The sequence below is a fragment of the Cherax quadricarinatus genome, chromosome 83 (assembly GCF_038502225.1).
Source record: "Cherax quadricarinatus isolate ZL_2023a chromosome 83, ASM3850222v1, whole genome shotgun sequence".
Taxonomy (NCBI): Eukaryota; Metazoa; Arthropoda; class Malacostraca; order Decapoda; family Parastacidae; genus Cherax; species Cherax quadricarinatus.
The window spans coordinates 1149342-1169417 of NC_091374.1; the positions used below are offsets into that span (position 1 = coordinate 1149342).

Genomic DNA, 20076 nt, shown 5'->3' on the forward strand with positions numbered 1-20076 from the left:
CCCCCTCAACCACACCCCTTATTCCCACCCCTCAACCATACCCCCTCACCCCGACCCTCTCAACCACACCCCTTACTCCCACCCCTCAACCAAACCCCTCACCCCGACCCCCTCAGCCACACCCCTTACTCCCACCCCTCAACCATACCCCTCACCCCGACCCCCTCAACCACACCCCTTACTCCCACCCCTCAACCATACCCCCTCAACCACACCCCTTACTCCCACCCCTCAACCATACCCCCTAACCCCCCACCCCCTCAACCACACCCCTTACTCCCACCCCTCAACCATACCCCCTCAACCACACCCCTTACTCCCACCCCTCAACCATACCCCCTAACCCCCACCCCCTCAACCACACCCCTTACTCCCATCCCTCAACCATACCCCCTCACCCCGACCCCCTCAACCACACCCCTTACTCCCATCCCTCAACCATACCCCCTCACCCCCACCCCCTCAACCACACCCCTAGAGAACCACATTATGAAGGAGACCGCAGAGAACGAGACCACGGACTACACTCCACAGAACGAGACCAGGGAACACGAGACCTTGAAGACCAACTGAAGAAGACATAGGACCGAAAAGGTCAAATACGAGATTTTACAAGAGCGGCCACCCCCACCCCCTCCTCTACAAGCAGCCACCTTTAAAGGAACAGGCACGGGATAGGGAGGAAAGAATGGGATAGGGAGGGAAGAAGAGTGAGGAGAGGATTGGTGAAAGAGTACAGAGAGGAAAACAGAGAAGGAGACAATATGGAAGTACTCAACGAGAGGGAGCACCAGACTATCTTAAAGAGCACCAGACTATCTTAAAGAGCACCAGACTATCTTAAAGAGCACCAGACTATCTTAAAGAGCACCAGACTATCTTAAAGAGCACCAGACTATCTTAAAGAGCACCAGACTATCTTAAAGAGCACCAGACTATCTTAAAGAGCACCAGACTATCTTAAAGAGCACCAGACTATCTTAAAGAGCACCAGACTATCTTAAAGAGCACCAGACTATCTTAAAGAGCACCAGACTATCTTAAAGAGCACCAGACTATCTTAAAGAGCACCAGACTATCTTAAAGAGCACCAGACTATCTTAAAGAGCACCAGACTATCTTAAAGAGCACCAGACTATCTTAAAGAGCACCAGACTATCTTAAAGAGCACCAGACTATCTTAAAGAGCACCAGACTATCTTAAAGAGCACCAGACTATCTTAAAGAGCACCAGACTATCTTAAAGAGCACCAGACTATCTTAAAGAGCACCAGACTATCTTAAAGAGCACCAGACTATCTTAAAGAGCACCAGACTATCTTAAAGAGCACCAGACTATCTTAAAGAGCACCAGACTATCTTAAAGAGCACCAGACTATCTTAAAGAGCACCAGACTATCTTAAAGAGCACCAGACTATCTTAAAGAGCACCAGACTATCTTAAAGAGCACCAGACTATCTTAAAGAGCACCAGACTATCTTAAAGTACTGATTCACTACTTCCCCCCCCCTCTTTCCCTTCCTTTCTTCCACCTTCCGTCCATCCTTCCCTCTGTTCCTCTCTCCGTACCATCAAACTTCCCTCCATCCGTCCCATCCTTTCCAGCAACCTCTGTGTGGACCTCCAACTCCTATGCTGTCTTTCCCATGTACTCGCGTGTACTTAGTCCCCCCATCCTTCCTTCCATCCTTCCTACACTAGCTACCATCCCAGGCAACGTTTAAAATGTACCCTAAACTTTGCATAGTAATAGAAAACAGAAGAGAAATGGCAACATCGCTTTCATACGATATGTAGTTTATGTATTTTATAAATTTATCGACGGCCACCTAAACTGATTACGAGAGAGAGAGAGAGAGAGAGAGAGAGAGAGAGAGAGAGAGAGAGAGAGAGAGAGAGAGAGAGAGAGAGAGAGAGAGAGACAGAGAGACAGAGAGAATGAGAATTAGAAATCCAGAGGCCAGCAAAATCCCCTGGCCCGGAAGAATGTCACGTCTACCATTCGAGTTAGAGCCGCCCATAAAACAGTTAGATACTCAGCGTTAGTCTGCTACAGCAGCCCACTCTCTCACTCCCAGTCATATATGTCCACATGCTGACACCACCACTCATATATGTGCATTTAAAAAGCTATCCTGTGATTTACCACAAATATCCTTGTTCCCATGTTCGTAACGAATAATCTGACAGAGATGCAACCAAAACGGCATCACCTTGTGTATCCTAGAGTAATAAGTGTCTCTCCTCGTGAAAATGAGCGTAAAAGTGGAAAAACAGTTCATTCTTACAATATTAAATGGCTATTCTTAATAATTAAATGGATCAGTTGCTAGCAGACTGGTGGTTTACAGTCCACACAGGGAGATAACAGAGTGAGGAGCAACCATTAAGCTATTGTGGGAAGCAGACGGACGACTCCCACCACCTTACTCTATTGATTCCTCAATCCATAGATCCTATAGTCAACTACGCCATCAACTGCAATACAACTCTCACTACTACTACGTTACTCTACTGTACCCACAACAAATATATACTACAACAGTCAACTACGCCATCAACTGCAATACAACCCTCACTCCCAGCATCACATCGCCTGTCACCTAACTTGTGCATCATTACTTAGAGGCGATTACGTACACTACACAAGTTTTGCGAGGATTCTCTTTCATATAAAGTATAATGATGACCCCAGAGATACCTTGTGTTATAATGATGACCCCAGAGATACCTTGTGTTATAATAATGACCCCAGAGATACCTTGTGTTATAATGATGACCCCAGAGATACCTTGTGTTATAATGATGACCCCAGAGATACCTTGTGTTATAATGATGACCCCAGAGATACCTTGTGTTATAATGATGACCCCAGAGATACCTTGTGCTATAATAATGACTCCAGAGATACCTTGTGTTATAATAATGACCCCAGAGATACCTTGTGTTATAATGATGACCCCAGAGATACCTTGTTATAATAATGACTCCAGAGATACCTTGTGTTATAATAATGACCCCAGAGATACCTTGTGTTATAATGATGACCCCAGAGATACCTTGTGTTATAATAATGACTCCAGAGATACCTTGTGTTATAATGATGACCCCAGAGATACCTTGTGTTATAATGATGACCCCAGAGATACCTTGTGTTATAATAATGACCCCAGAGATACCTTGTGCTATAATAATGACTCCAGAGATACCTTGTGTAAGATACAACTCTCACTGACCTTGTTACATCAACCATTACTGTTATACACCACTTCCTTTAAACTTCTCCCTCACTCTACATCCTCCTGCTCTCCCTCACTCTACATCCTCCTACTCTCCCTCACGCTACATCCTCCTACTCTCCCTCACGCTACATCCTCCTACTCTCCCTCACGCTACATCCTCCTACTCTCCCTCACTCTACATCATCCTGCTACTCTCCCTCACTCTACATCCTCCTACTCTCCCTCACTCTACATCCTCCTACTCTCCCTCACTCTACATCATCCTGCTACTCTCCCTCACTCTACCTCCTCCTACTCTCCCTCACTCTACATCATCCTGCTACTCTCCCTCACTCTACATCCTCCTACTCTCCCTCACTCTACATCCTGCTACTCTCCCTCACGCTACATCCTCCTACTCTCCCTCACTCTACATCCTCCTCCTACTCTCCCTCACGCTACATCCTCCTACTCTCCCTCACTCTACATCATCCTGCTACTCTCCCTCACTCTACATCCTCCTACTCTCCCTCACGCTACATCCTCCTACTCTCCCTCACTCTACATCCTCCTACTCTCCCTCACTCTACATCCTCCTCCTACTCTCCCTCACGCTACATCCTCCTACTCTCACTCACTCTACATCCTCCTCCTACTCTCCCTCACTCTACATCATCCTGCTACTCTCCCTCACGCTACATCCTCCTACTCTCACTCACTCTACATCCTCCTCCTACTCTCCCTCACTCTACATCATCCTGCTACTCTCCCTCACTCTACATCCTCCTACTCTCACTCACTCTACATCATCCTGCTACTCTCCCTCACGCTACATCCTCCTACTCTCACTCACTCTACATCCTCCTCCTACTCTCCCTCACTCTACATCATCCTGCTACTCTCCCTCACGCTACATCCTCCTACTCTCCCTCACTCTACATCATCCTGCTACTCTCCCTCACTCTACATCCTGCTACTCTCCCTCACTCTACATCATCCTGCTACTCTCCCTCACTCTACATCCTCCTACTCTCCCTCACTCTACATCATCCTGCTACTCTCCCTCACTCTACATCATCCTGCTACTCTCCCTCACTCTACTCTCCCTCACTCTACATCCTGCTACTCTCCCTCACGCTACATCCTCCTACCCTCCCTCACTCTACATCCTCCTCCTACTCTCCCTCACTCTACATCATCCTGCTACTCTCCCTCACTCTACATCCTCCTACTCTCCCTCACTCTACATCATCCTGCTACTCTCCCTCACTCTACATCCTCCTACTCTCACTCACTCTACATCCTCCTCCTACTCTCCCTCACGCTACATCCTCCTACTCTCCCTCACGCTACATCCTCCTACTCTCCCTCACGCTACATCCTCCTACTCTCCCTCACTCTACATCCTCCTCCTACTCTCCCTCACGCTACATCCTCCTGCTCTCCCTCACGCTACATCCTCCTACTCTTCCTCACGCTACATCCTCCTACTCTCCCTCACTCTACATCCTCCTACTCTCCATCACGCTACATCCTCCTACTCTCTCTCACGCTACATCCTCCTACTCTTCCTCACGCTACATCCTCCTACTCTCCCTCACTCTACATCCTCCTACTTTCCATCACGCTACATCCTCCTCCTACTCTTCCTCACGCTACATTCTCCTCCTACTCTCCCTCACGCTACATCCTCCTCCTACTCTCCACGCTACATCCTCCTCCTACTCTCCCTCACACTACATCCTCCTACTACTCTCCATCACGCTACATCCTCCTCCTACTCTCCACGCTACATCCTCCTCCTACTCTCCCTCACGCTACATCCTCCTCCTACTCTCCCTCACGCTACATCCTCCTCCTACTCTCCACGCTACATCCTCCTCCTACTCTCCCTCACGCTACATCCTCCTACTACTCTCCATCACGCTACATCCTCCTCCTACTCTCCCTCACGCTACATCCTCCTACTACTCTCCATCACGCTACATCCTCCTACTCTCCCTCACACTACATCCTCCTACTCTCCATCACGCTACATCCTCCTACTACTCTCCACGCTACATCCTCCTACTCTCCCTCACGCTACATCCTCCTACTACTCTCCATCACGCTACATCCTCCTCCTACTCTCCATCACGCTACATCCTCCTACTCTCCATCACGCTACATCCTCCTACTACTCTCCATCACACTACATCCTCCTACTCTCCATCACGCTACATCCTCCTACTCTCCATCACGCTACATCCTCCTCCTACTCTCCATCACGCTACATCCTCCTACTCTCCATCACGCTACATCCTCCTACTACTCTCCATCACGCTACATCCTCCTACTCTCCATCACGCTACATCCTCCTACTCTCCATCACGCTACATCCTCCTACTCTCCATCACGCTACATCCTCCTCCTACTCTCCATCACGCTACATCCTCCTACTCTCCCTCACGCTACATCCTCCTACTCTCCCTCACGCTACATCCTCCTACTACTCTCCCTCACGCTACATCCTCCTCCTACTCTCCATCACGCTACATCCTCCTACTCTCCCTCACGCTACATCCTCCTACTCTCCCTCACGCTACATCCTCCTACTCTCCTTCACACTACATCCTCCTACTCTCCCTCACGCTACATCCTCCTACTCTCCCTCACGCTACATCCTCCTACTCTCCCTCACGCTACATCCTCCTACTCTCCTTCACACTACATCCTCCTACTCTCCCTCACGCTACATCCTCCTCCTACTCTCCATCACGCTACATCCTCCTACTCTCCCTCACGCTACATCCTCCTACTCTCCTTCACACTACATCCTCCTACTCTCCCTCACGCTACATCCTCCTACTCTCCCTCACACTACATCCTCCTACTATCCCTCACGCTACATCCTCCTCCTTTCCATCACGCTACATCCTCCTACTCTCCCTCACACTACACCCTCCTACTCTCCATCACGCTACATCCTCCTACTCTCCCTCACATTACATCCTCCTACTCTCCCTCACATTACATCCTCCTACTCTCCCTCACACTACACCCTCCTACTCTCCATCACGCTACATCCTCCTACTCTCCCTCACATTACATCCTCCTACTCTCCCTCACATTACATCCTCCTACTCTCCCTCACACTACACCCTCCTACTCTCCATCACGCTACATCCTCCTACTCTCCCTCACATTACATCCTCCTACTCTCCCTCACATTACATCCTCCTACTCTCCCTCACATTACATCCTCCTACTCTCCCTCACACTACACCCTCCTACTCTCCATCACGCTACATCCTCCTACTCTCCCTCACATTACATCCTCCTACTCTCCCTCACACTACACCCTCCTACTCTCCATCACGCTACATCCTCCTACTCTCCCTCACATTACATCCTCCTACTCTCCCTCACATTACATCCTCCTACTCTCCCTCACATTACATCCTCCTACTCTCCCTCACATTACATCCTCCTACTCTCCCTCACATTACATCCTCCTACTCTCCCTCACATTACATCCTCCTACTCTCCCTCACATTACATCCTCCTACTCTCCCTCACGCTACATCCTCCTACTCTCCCTCACACTACACCCTCCTACTCTCCATCACGCTACATCCTCCTACTCTCCCTCATATTACATCCTCCTACTCTCCCTCACACTACATCCTCCTCCTCTCCATCACGCTACATCATCCTACTCTCCCTCACATTACATCCTCCTACTCTCCATCACGCTACATCCTCCTACTCTCCCTCACATTACATCCTCCTACTCTCCCTCACGCTACATCCTCCTACTCTCCCTCATATTACATCCTCCTACTCTCCCTCACACTACATCCTCCTCCTCTCCATCACGCTACATCATCCTACTCTCCCTCACACTACATCCTCCTACTCTCCCTCACACTACATCCTCCTTTTCTCCATCACGCTACATCCTCCTACTCTCCCTCACATTACATCCTCCTACTCTCCATCACGCTACATCCTCGTACTCTCCCTCACACTACATCCTCCTACTCTCCCTCACACTACATCCTCCTCCTCTCCATCACGCTACATCATCCTACTCTCCCTCACACTACATCCTCCTACTCTCCCTCACACTACATCCTCCTTTTCTCCATCACGCTACATCCTCCTACTCTCCCTCACATTACATCCTCCTACTCTCCATCACGCTACATCCTCCTACTCTCCCTCACGCTACATCCTCCTACTCTCCCTCACACTACATCCTCCTACTCTCCCTCACACTACATCCTCCTTTTCTCCATCACGCTACATCCTCCTCCTCTCCATCACGCTACATCCTCCTACTCTCCCTCACATTACATCCTCCTACTCTCCCTCACGCTACATCCTCCTACTCTCCCTCACACTACATCCTCCTACTCTCCCTCACACTACATCCTCCTACTCTCCCTCACACTACATCCTCCTACTCTCCCTCACGCTACATCCTCCTACTCTCCCTCACATTACATCCTCCTACTCTCCATCACGCTACATCCTCGTACTCTCCCTCACACTACATCCTCCTACTCTCCATCACGCTACATCCTCCTACTCTCCCTCACGCTACATCCTCCTACTCTCCCTCACACTACATCCTCCTCCTCTCCATCACGCTACATCCTCCTACTCTCCCTCACACTACATCCTCCTTTTCTCCATCACGCTACATCCTCCTACTCTCCCTCACGCTACATCCTCCTACTCTCCCTCACACTACATCCTCCTCCTCTCCATCACGCTACATCCTCCTACTCTCCATCACGCTACATCCTCCTACTCTCCCTCACACTACATCCTCCTCCTCTCCATCACGCTACATCCTCCTACTCTCCCTCACACTACATCCTCCTTTTCTCCATCACGCTACATCCTCCTACTCTCCCTCACGCTACATCCTCGTACTCTCCCTCACACTACATCCTCCTCCTCTCCATCACGCTACATCCTCCTACTCTCCCTCACACTACATCCTCCTCCTCTCCATCACGCTACATCCTCCTACTCTCCCTCACACTACATCCTCCTCCTCTCCATCACGCTACATCCTCCTACTCTCCCTCACACTACATCCTCCTACTCTCCCTCACACTACATCCTCCTTTTCTCCATCACGCTACATCCTCGTACTCTCCCTCACACTACATCCTCCTACTCTCCATCACGCTACATCCTCGTCTCACTGGCACAGTTGGCATCATTTAACACAATCCACCATGACGAGCCGGGGCAAAGAGGCGAGTTTTAGTAAAATGATTAAATTACGAAAGACACAGAGAGACAGGTGCCAGGTGTTATGTATAACGAATATGTATCAGGTGCTATGTATGAATGATAGGTAAAAGGTGCTATGTATGAGTGATAGGTAAAAGGTGCTATGTATGAGGGATAGGTACCAGGTACTATGTATGAGGGTTTGGTACCAGGTACTATGTATGAGGGATAGGTACCAGGTACTATGTATAAGGGATAGGCACCAGGTACTATGTATGAGGGATAGGTACCAGGTACTATGAGGGATAGGTACCAGGTACTATGAGGGATAGGTACTAGGTACTATGTATGAGGGATAGGTACCAGGTACTATGAATGAGGGATAGGTACCAGGTACTATGTAAAAGGTTAGGTACCATGTACTATGTGGGATAGGTACCAGGTACTATGAGGGATAGGTACCAGGTACTATGTATGAGGGTTAGGTACCAGGTACTATGAGGGATAGGTACCAGGTACTGTGTATAAGGAATAGGTACCAGGTACTATGTATGAGGAATAGGTACCAGGTACTATGTATAAGGGATAGGTACCAGGTACTATGTATGAGGGATAGGTACCAGGTACTATGTATAAGGGATAGGTACCAGGTACTATGTATGAGGGATAGGTACCAGGTACTATGTATGAGGGATAGGTACCAGGTACTATGTATGAGGGATAGGTACCGGGTACTATATATGAGGGATAGGTATCAGGTACTATGTATGAGGGATAGGTACCAGGTACAATGTATGAGGGATAGGTACCAGATACTATGAGGGATAGGTACCAGGTACTATGTATAAGGGATAGGTACCAGGTACTATGTATAAGGGATAGGTACCAGGTACTATGTATGAGGGATAGGTACCAGGTACTAATGTATGAGGGATAGGTACCAGGTACAATGTATGAGGGATAGGTACCAGGTACAATGTATGAGGGATAGGTACCAGGTACTATGTATGAGGGATAGGTACCAGGTACAATGTATGAGGGATAGGTACCGGGTACTATATATGAGGGATAGGTGCCAGGTACTATCTATGAGGGATAGGTACCAGGTACAATGTATGAAGGATAGGTACCGGGTACTATATATGAGGGATAGGTACCAGGTCCTATGCATGAGGGATAGGTACTAGGTACAATGTATGAGGGATAGGTACCAGGTACAATGTATGAGGGATAGGTACCAGGTACAATGTATGAGGGATAGGTACCAGGTACTATGTATGAGGGTTAGGTACCGGGTACTATATATGAGGGATAGGTGCCAGGTACTATGAGGGATAGGTACCAGGTACAATGTATGAGGGATAGGTACCGGGTACTATATATGAGGGATAGGTACCAGGTACTATGTATGAGGGATAGGTACCAGGTACAATGTATGAGGGATAGGTACCAGGTACAATGTATGAGGGATAGGTACCAGGTACTATGTATGAGGGATAGGTACCAGGTACTATGTATGAGGGATAGGTACCGGGTACTATATGAGGGATAGGTACCAGGTACTATGTATGAGGGATAGGTACCAGGTACTATGTATAAGGGATACTTACCAGGTACTATGTATGAGGGATAGGTACCAGGTACTATGAGGGATAGGTACCAGGTACAATGTATGAGGGATAGGTACCAGGTACAATGTATGAGGGATAGGTACCAGGTACAATATATGAGGGATAGGTACCAGGTACAATGTATGAGGGATAGGTACCAGGTACAATGTATGAGGGATAGGTACCAGGTACAATGTATGAGGGATAGGTACCAGGTACAATGTATGAGGGATAGGTACCAGGTACAATGTATGAGGGATAGGTACCAGGTACTATGTATGAGGGATAGGTACCAGGTACAATGTATGAGGGATAGGTACCAGGTACAATGTATGAGGGATAGGTACCAGGTACAATGTATGAGGGATTGGTACCAGGTACAATGTATAAGGGATAGGCACCAGGTACTATGTATGAGGGATAGGTACCAGGTACAATGTATGAGGGATAGGTACCAGGTACAATGTATGAGGGATAGGTACCAGGTACTATGTATGAGGGATAGGTACCAGGTACAATGTATGAGGGATAGGTACCAGGTACAATGTATGAGGGATAGGTACCAGGTACTATGTATGAGGGTTAGGTACCAGGTACTATGTATGAGGGTTAGGTACCAGGTACTATGAGGGTTAGGTACCAGGTACTATGTATGAGGGTTAGGTACCAGGTACCCTGTAGGAGAGTATAACGTATGATAGTTCATGCTATACGTAAGAACTACAGAATCATACAGCATGTATGACAATGTGCGATACACTATACATAAGAAATATATAAGCTAAGATGTATTATGTGACTAAGTATGAGGTGCCGTGTATGAGGGGTCGTGTATGAGGTGTCGTGTATGAGGTGTCGTGTATGAGGGGTCGTGTATGAGGGGTCGTGTATGAGGTGCCGTGTATGAGGGGTCGTGTATGAGGTGTCGTGTATGAGGGGTCGTGTATGAGGTGCTGTGTATGAGGGGTCGTGTATGAGGTGCTGTGTATGAGGGGTCGTGTATGAGGGGTCGTGTATGAGGTGTCGTGTATGAGGTGTCGTGTATGAGGTGCTGTGTATGAGGGGTCGTGTATGAGGTGTCGTGTATGAGGGGTCGTGTATGAGGTGTCGTGTATGAGGTGCCGTGTATGAGGTGTCGTGTATGAGGTGTCGTGTATGAGGTGCTGTGTATGAGGGGTCGTGTATGAGGTGCCGTGTATGAGGGGTCGTAGAAAACGACCACAAGGTACCTTTGATATACCAAGACAAGCCCGACCCTAGGCCAGGCTTGTCTAATGCTTAACAACAAGGCTGTTGGTGCTGGCGGCCCGCTGCCCCGCATATCCATCACAGCCTGGCTGATCTGGCACCTGGTGAAGATACTCGCCCACTTTCCTCTTTAAGACTTCTACATTTAATAATAATAATATATTTTTATAAGTATATGTACAAGGTATACAGACCACACCTGACATCACTGACACTCTAATATATAGAAAGTCACTTATTATGCAGAGCATTTTGGGCAAATTAGTTCAAGTTTGTCCCAGGATGCGACCCACACCAGTCGACTAACACCCAGGTACCTATTATACTGATGGGTGAACGGGGACAGCAGGTGTCTTATGGAAATACGTCATAATGTTTACCAGCCGTACCGGGAATTCGATCTCCGAACCTGAGTGTGTGAGCCGACTGCGGTAGCGATCAAGCTACGGGACACTTCAGGCTATGTATGAATGAAAAGTGCAATGCATCACGTATGAAGGATGAAGTGTAAGGCATCATGTATGAGGAGGCGCGGAGAACAATAGCCAGAAGTGAGGTAGTAGGAGATGTCTCCCTAGCTGGCCGGGCTCATCTCCAGGCATTGTCTTCGGGAAGCTGCGCCGTAACTGATGCTGCACACGGTGCATCCAGGTGGGGGATGGAGGGAGGAGAGGCGGGAGGGGAGTGAGGATGGGAAGGGGTGTTGGGGTAGGGTATTGGCGTGGGGAGGCGGAAGTTTGGTAAACGAGAGGAAGTAATGGAGTGGTGGTGGGGGGGAGATAGAAGTGTTGGGGATAACTGGGGAGGGAAGGGGGGTTGAATGGAGTGATAGTGGGATTGTGGGAAGTGGGAGGGAGCAGCCAGTATGACGAACTGGAAACCTACAATAGAGATGATAATAATAATAATAATAATTATTATTATTATTATAAACCCATAGGGGCTATATAACGTCTGGAGAATGAAAGGCAGTGATAGCAGAATAACCTCCAAGTCTTGTTTATGTGAGCCACGATCACTGCCACACACACACACACACACACACACACACACACACACACACACACACACACACACATACACACACACACAGTGTTAACTCACTAAACGTTTGTGTCCATTATTATCTTTGTAAAATACACTTCTGTACAAAATACACCCTAATAATAAATAATAATAATAATAATAATAATAATAAATTAGTGGTAGTAGAAGTAAACGGATTGGGAATGGAAGAAGGGAGGGGAAAGGGGAGGGGGAGGGGGAAGGGGAGGAGGAGGGGGGAGGAGGAGGGGGGGAGGGGAGGGGGGAGAAGGTTCTCTGATTGAATGAACGGTAAGTTCCGTGCAGCAGCAGCAGGTACCAGGCAGCAGCAGCAGCAGGTACCAGGCAGCAGCAGCAGCAGGTAGCAGAGCAGCTGTGTCACGGATCACCTGCACGTTTATTACAACAAGCCAAAATGAACTCCTTCCTCAACTCTCCCCAAGCCCCTCCCCATCCTCTCCACCCCCCTCCCCATCGTCCCACCCTCCCAGCTCCTCCCTCTATTACAAACACAGGTTCCCCATGCATGGCCTCGTGTGTGTGTGTGTCTGTGTGTGGTCGTCATGATGGAGCCTCAGCAAGGAAACAATTAATAACGGAATGTTAAGGACCACAACAAACACTAGAGGTTGTTTTTGATTACCCATATATTCCCACAACCAAAGGTACATTATTAAAACCAGTTAAGAAATGAGAGAGCAAGAAGAGTACTCTCGCAGGTTACAACTCATACACTGAGGAGATAACTCTAGTATGTACTAATCACCTGAAAGTAAGTGAGGAACTGAGCTCCAAGACAAATTTTAGTTACAAGGCAAACTAACTAGGAGCCCACTCCCTCGCTCTGGCTGGTATTTATAAGAGGTAGTTATTCAAAGCGGGTAAGGGCCCCTACACCCACCCTTAGCAATAAGTTAAGGGGCTTTTAGCTGATTATTAATAGAAGACTGAATGTGTGGTTCCGTGTGCTTCTCGCCGAATTAAAATGACATACTCGGCTCACGCCACACACTTCGTGTGTGTTATTCCCCTCTACTGACATCTTCACTCACCACCACCATCTGTGAATGGTATCTTACATTGACTTCGTCTTGTGTACATCACTGGTAGCAGAAACACATCTGTCAGTAGACTCTCTCATGGACAAAAGAAACATCTTTACTGCAGGCTAAAACAGACTTAATCATCATATTTATGGTACACATTATCGATAAGTTGATGCACAAGTTGTGTGCAACACCTGCGTATCTTAACGCAACTTTTTCCTCAATAAAATTATCCAAGCGTTGTACACGTGACTCATTCATCAGACTGCTGAAAGAAAGCGTCAGTGTGACCAAACCAACAAAACATGCCACTTGGAAAACAATCTTGCGTGAATATATTTGAACATCTCTTGGCTTAGCGGCAATATTTATGTGTGTACTTTAAACAAACGTGGTAAGAGCCGGGAAGCCTGAGGACTCTTGTCACTGTCTTGCTGAGAGATTCCTTCTGGTGTAATCTTAGGCTGCGTCAAGCCTTAATGACAACACCAGCACATCCTGCTTGCTCATTACTATGCAACTTCTCCTCACTTTATTACGTTCATTTTTTTACCCGATTCCCGGCGTCAGATCTCAACGTTCCTTCTAAGCTCACAAATCTTTGAGTTAGTTTAGGCTAGGTTAGGTTTTGTTAAACTTGGTTTATTAGGTTAAGCTAGATTAGGTTAGTTAAATCTGTGAAAACATCAATACAAGTAAAAATAAATAAAACTGTGTAGGTGTACCACTCCTAGTGTGAGAATGTACACATGTATCATGTACACATGTACCACTCCTAGTGTGAGAATGTACACATGTATCATGTACACATGTATCACTCCTAGTGTGAGAATGTACACATGTATCATTCCTAGTGTGAGAATGTACACATGTATCATTCCTAGTGTGAGAATGTACACATGTATCATTCCTAGTGTGAGAATGTACACATGTATCACTCCTAGTGTGAGAATGTACACATGTATCATTCCTAGAGTGAGAATGTACACATGTATCATTCCTAGTGTGAGAATGTACACATGTATCATTCCTAGAGTGAGAATGTACACATGTATCATTCCTAGTGTGAGAATGTACACATGTATCATTCCTAGTGTGAGAATGTACACATGTATCATTCCTAGAGTGAGAATGTACACGTGTATCACTCCTAGTGTGAGAATGTACACATGTATCATTCCTAGAGTGAGAATGTACACATGTATCATTCCTAGAGTGAGAATGTACACATGTATCATTCCTAGTGTGAGAATGTACACATGTATCAGTCCTAGTGTGAGAATGTACACATGTATCATTCCTAGTGTGAGAATGTACACATGTATCATTCCTAGAGTGAGAATGTACACATGTATCAGTCCTAGTGTGAGAATGTACACATGTACCACTCCTAGTGTGAGAATGTACACATGTATCATTCCTAGTGTGAGAATGTACACATGTACCACTCCTAGTGTGAGAATGTACACATGTATCATTCCTAGAGTGAGAATGTACACGTGTATCAGTCCTAGTGTGAGAATGTACACGTGTATCAGTCCTAGTACGAGAATGTAAACAAGTGTGAGAATATACACAAGTGTGAGAACGGGTTGGTCCGTGACTGATGCCTCGTCGTTCAACTTCACCAAGCGCCAAGTCTTAATGACAACACCGAGGACATCTTGCTGAATCATTACTATAATACCCACCAGCACTACAACCGTGTCACTGAATCTGTGGGGCCCATTACTGCTGCCTAAAGACTGTTAAGACTGATGTGAAGTATAACGGTAGCGAAGCAGCAAGTTTAGTGTGTCAGGAAGACTCCTTCCTACCGTACTCCAGGCTAGAGAACTGGTAGTGAAAGACAGAGCAATGTCAGTGTGAACAGAGAGATACAATGACAAGGTCTATTCTGATATCTGCAACTTCTTGTCACACCTACACAACATTCCTGCCTCACAAGTTAACCAACTAGTAACATCTGTAAATACAAATGCTAAAAAACTCCACACACACTCACACTAAATTCACAAAAAAATAAAATTTTAGAAATGCCCTTCTTCTTTAGCCCAAATTTTTGGTCACTGCTTTCCCACATCAATATTCGTGGAGCAGCCATAACCCTAAATCTCTCTTGGAGTCGACAGTTCCCCAGGCCTGCTAAAAATGCTTCTAAAAACTTCCACTTCTTTTTCCGTAATCATCCCTCTTTCTTTTTCCTCCCACAGCTGTCTCCCGCCCGCTGCTGTTGGTGCTGTTGTTTCTGCTGCTGCTGCTGCTGTTTCTGTTGCTTCTGTTTCACACATGTCACGAGTTTCTCTACATAGAGAACTATATTGCTGATGCCACTACATCTTTCTCCTGCCAAGCTTCGCCTCACTCATATAACAACAAGATCAATAAACAACTGTAAGGCCTATCAATTCAGTCTTCTCGACGCCAACTTTCCTATCATTTACCCCGTCTCTCTGTCCTCATCCTTGTTACCTCTAGTCCTGCCTCCGTGCCGTCCTCCCGCATGTTACTGCTGTGACAGCTAAACAATAACATTTGTATAAGTAGCATCATGTACTTGTAGAAATAAAGATTATCATTATAAATCTTCACCCACAGAGGAGCAGCCACACTGCTCGACCTGCCTCAGCCCTCCACAAGATCACAGTGTCATCTCCCCATAAACAGGCTCCTGCCCTCCTTTAGTTTCACCATCTAATCTTTTACTGTCGCTTTTCTCACTATGTTTCCAAAGAACACTTTCGACTCGCTCGTTGCCCTGATTACCTGGTCGTTCTTGAGCTAAGGTTATCTAAGCAAGAAAGAACTCGAACCATGAACTTAATTTGGATAAATTCAGATTTAAACAGAATATAGGAAAAAATTGGCTAGGCACAACAAAACGATGAGTAGACCCAACGGGGAGTTAGCTTCCCTGAAACTAATACTTTGGGAGGCTGTACAATTAGGCTAGAAAAATGAGTGTGAATGAATGGGTACGAGAAAGATCTACCTAGCATATGCCAGTGAAGAAATTCTTTTTTGTTATGCTATAGTGCACTCTACTTTTCGCCTTACTTTAACTTACTTATTACTGCTTCTCCCACCCATCTCCCTGTTTTTTGTCGCATCTTAAGAACTCTGTACATTATCCTGTCCTCTTACTCACCAGTCTAGTTTCTTTATATCCCTGAGCTTGCAACTTTCCTTATAGTTTTTACTTTCTTTTTCCCTTGCTTGTTACGAGTCCCTGCGTAGCATGTCCACATATGTTGGGCTCACACACACACACACACACACACACACACACACACACACACACACACACACAGGAGCCGAGTCTCGACCCCTGCAACCACAATTAGGTGAGTACACACACACACACAGGATGTTCCAGAGAGAGAACAGAGACAAGGGGTCACAATTGGAAGCTGAAGACTCAGACGAGTCACAGGGATGTTAGGAAGTATTTCTTCAGTCATAGAGTCGTCAGGAAGTGGAATAGCCTAGCAAGTGACGTAGTTACCTGGAGGTTACCTGGAGGTTATTCCGGGGATCAACGCCCCCGCGGCCCGGTCCACGACCAGGCCTCCCGATGGATCAGGGCCTGATCAACTAGGCTGTTACTGCTGGCCGCACGCAGTCCGACGTACGAGCCACAGCCCGGCTGATCCGGCACTGACTTTAGGTATCTGTCCAGCTCTCTCTTGAAGGCAGCCAGGGGTTTATTGGCAATTCCCCTAATGCTTGATGGGAGGCTGTTGAACAGTTTTGGGCCCCGGACACTTATGGTGTTTTCTCTTAGTGTACCAATGGCGCCCCTACTTTTTATTGGCGGCATTTTGCATCGCCTGCCCAGTCTTTTACTTTCGTAGGGAGTGATTTCTGTGTGCAGATTTGGGACCATTCCCTCCAAGATTTTCCAAGTGTAGATTATGATATATCTCTCCCTCCTGCGTTCCAACGAGTACAAGTCAAGTGCTTTCAAGCGTTCCCAGTAGTTAAGGTGCTTGACAGAACTTATACGTGCGGTAAAGGATCTCTGTACACTCTCTAGATCTGCGATTTCACCTGCTTTGTATGGAGATGTTAATGTACAGCAGTATTCCAGCCTAGAGAGAACAAGTGATTTGAAAAGGATCATCATGGGCTTGGCATCTCTCGTTTTGAAAGTTCTCATTATCCATCCTATCATTTTCTTTGCACGTGCGATCGTGGCACTGTTGTGATCCTTGAAAGTGAGATCCTCAGACATTACTACTCCCAGGTCCCTTACATTATTTTTCCGCTCTATTGTATGGCCGGAGTCAGTAGTATACTCTGTTCTAGTTATTATCTCCTCCAGTTTTCCATAACGGAGTAGTTGGAATTTGTCCTCATTGAACATCATATTGTTTACCGTCGCCCACTGGAAAACTTTGTTTATATCTTCTTGGAGGTTAACCGCGTCCTCAGCAGATGACAGCCTCATGCAGATCCTAGTATCATCCGCAAAGGATGATACGGTGCTGTGGTGTATATCTCTGTTTATGTCTGATATGAGGATAAGGAATAAGATGGGGGCGAGTACTGTGCCTTGTGGAGACAGGAACCATACATAGCTTTAAGACGAGGTATGACAAAGCTCAGGAAGCAGCGAGAGGACCTAGTAGCGATCAGCGAAGAGGCGGGCCAGGAGCTGAGTCTCGACCCCTGCAACCACAATTAGGTGAGAACACACCCACAAAATGAAAACGAATATATGCATATATTATTTTAGAATGTTACGCTTATGAGTTAGTTAAATTATGACAGATGGGAGGACGACCATAGCCAGATATTTGAGAGTGGAGAATGGGCACACTGCCGTCCACTTCTGCTAACATATTGATCACTTGCCATCCCTGTCCCACCCCTGTTCCACCCCACACACACACACACCTGACGACACTGGAGGACAGGAGAGATGGGGGGGGGGACATGTTAACGACGCATAAAATACGGAGAGAAACTGACAAGGTGGACAGGGTCAGAATGCCTTAGAGGTGGGCCACCTGAACAAGGGATCACAACTGGAAGCTGAAAACTCAGATGAATCATAGGGATGTTAGGAAGTATTTCATTAGCCTTCGAGTTGTCAGGAAGTGGAATAATCTGGAGAGTGAAGCAGTGGAAGCAATATCCAGGAGCGGAGAGAGTGACCTAGTAGCGGCTAGCAAAGGGGCGGGGCCAGGAGCTGTAAATCGACCCCTGTAACCGCATATAGGTGAGTACACACAAACACAGGGAAAGACTGGACCTAGTAGCGACCAGCGACGAGGAGGGGCCAGGAGCTATCACTCGACCACTGCAACCACAAATAGGTGAGCACACACTGCAATGGATCACAGAATACCTAACAGGAACGAAACGAGTGATGGTACGTGACGAGGTGTTCAAGTGGGCGATTGTGACAAGCGGGATTTCACAAGGGTCAGTCCTAGGACTAGTGCTTGTTCTGGTATATATAAATGACTTGACAGAAGGAATAGATTCAGAGATGTCCCTGTTTGCAGACGACGTGAAGCTAATGCGGAGAATTCAAGTGGAACATGATCAGGTAGGACTACAGAGGATTCTGGACAAGCTGCGAGCCTGGTCCAACAACCAGCTCCTGGAGTTTAACCCCACCAAGTGCAAAGTCATGAAGATTGGGGAAGGACAAAGAAGACCGCAGGCAGAGTACAGGCTAGGGGGCCAAAAACTGCAAACCTCGCTCAAGGAAAAGGATCTTTGAGTGAGTGTAATACTGAGCACATCTCCAGAGGCGCACATCACTCAAATAACTGCTGCAACACATGGGCGCCTGACAAACATAATAGCGTCCATATTGGAATATGCAGCACCAAAATGAAACCCACACCTGGTCAAGCACGTCAAGAAATTAGAGAAAATACAAAGTTTTGCAACAAGACTAGCCCCATAGCTAAGCGGTATGTCCTGACGACACTGGAGGACAGTAGAGATAGGCGGAACATGATAACGACATACAAAATACTGAGATAAATTGACAAAGTGGATAGGGACGGAATGTTTCAGAGATGGGACACGCAACAAATGAATACAACTGGAAGCTGAAGACTCAGATGAGTCACAGGGGTGTGTTGTGAGGAAATGGAATAATCTGGAGAGTGATGCAGTGGAGTCAGGATCCATACATAGCTTTAAGAAGAGGTATGAAAAAGCTCATGGAGCAGAGACTGAACCTAATGGCGACCAGAGAAGAGGCGGGGCCGGGAGCTGTGACTCGATCCCTGAAACCACAATTAGGTAAGCACACACATATATACAGTGAAGAGGCGGGGCCAGGAGCTGAGTCTCGTCCCCTGCAATCACAATTAGGTGAGTACACACACACACTACTACCACCAGTCAACAGGATGGTGTGGTCAATTTGGTGGTGGACGTGTGGTGGCCTCCGGGAGCTGCGGAGGCGGGGGAGTGGCCAGGCTGGGGGAAGGGGGAGGGGGTAGTGGGGGTAAGGGCGAGGGAGGGCGGAGGTGAGGGGTAAGGGCACTGCTCTGTGTTTGTCCTGAGGGCTAAGTTGGTTACTGGTGCTTCCATGCACTGCCTCACTGCACGCTCTCACCCAATCACTCGCCCTTATATGTCCTTGTACACCCTTATATGTCCTTGTGGACTTTTACTCTCTCTCTTTCTATATATATATATATATA

General features: G+C 47.1%; 1 long non-coding RNA gene and 1 pseudogene across 1 annotated transcript in view; one reads left to right on the top strand and one right to left on the bottom strand.

The window, feature by feature from the left end:
- The window catches only part of LOC138855147 (uncharacterized), a 116734-nt gene that overhangs the window by 44263 nt on the left and 52395 nt on the right, over positions 1-20076 (bottom strand). The window lies entirely within an intron of this gene.
- Positions 1988-19136, top strand: LOC138855146 (DNA-directed RNA polymerase III subunit RPC1-like; annotated as a pseudogene).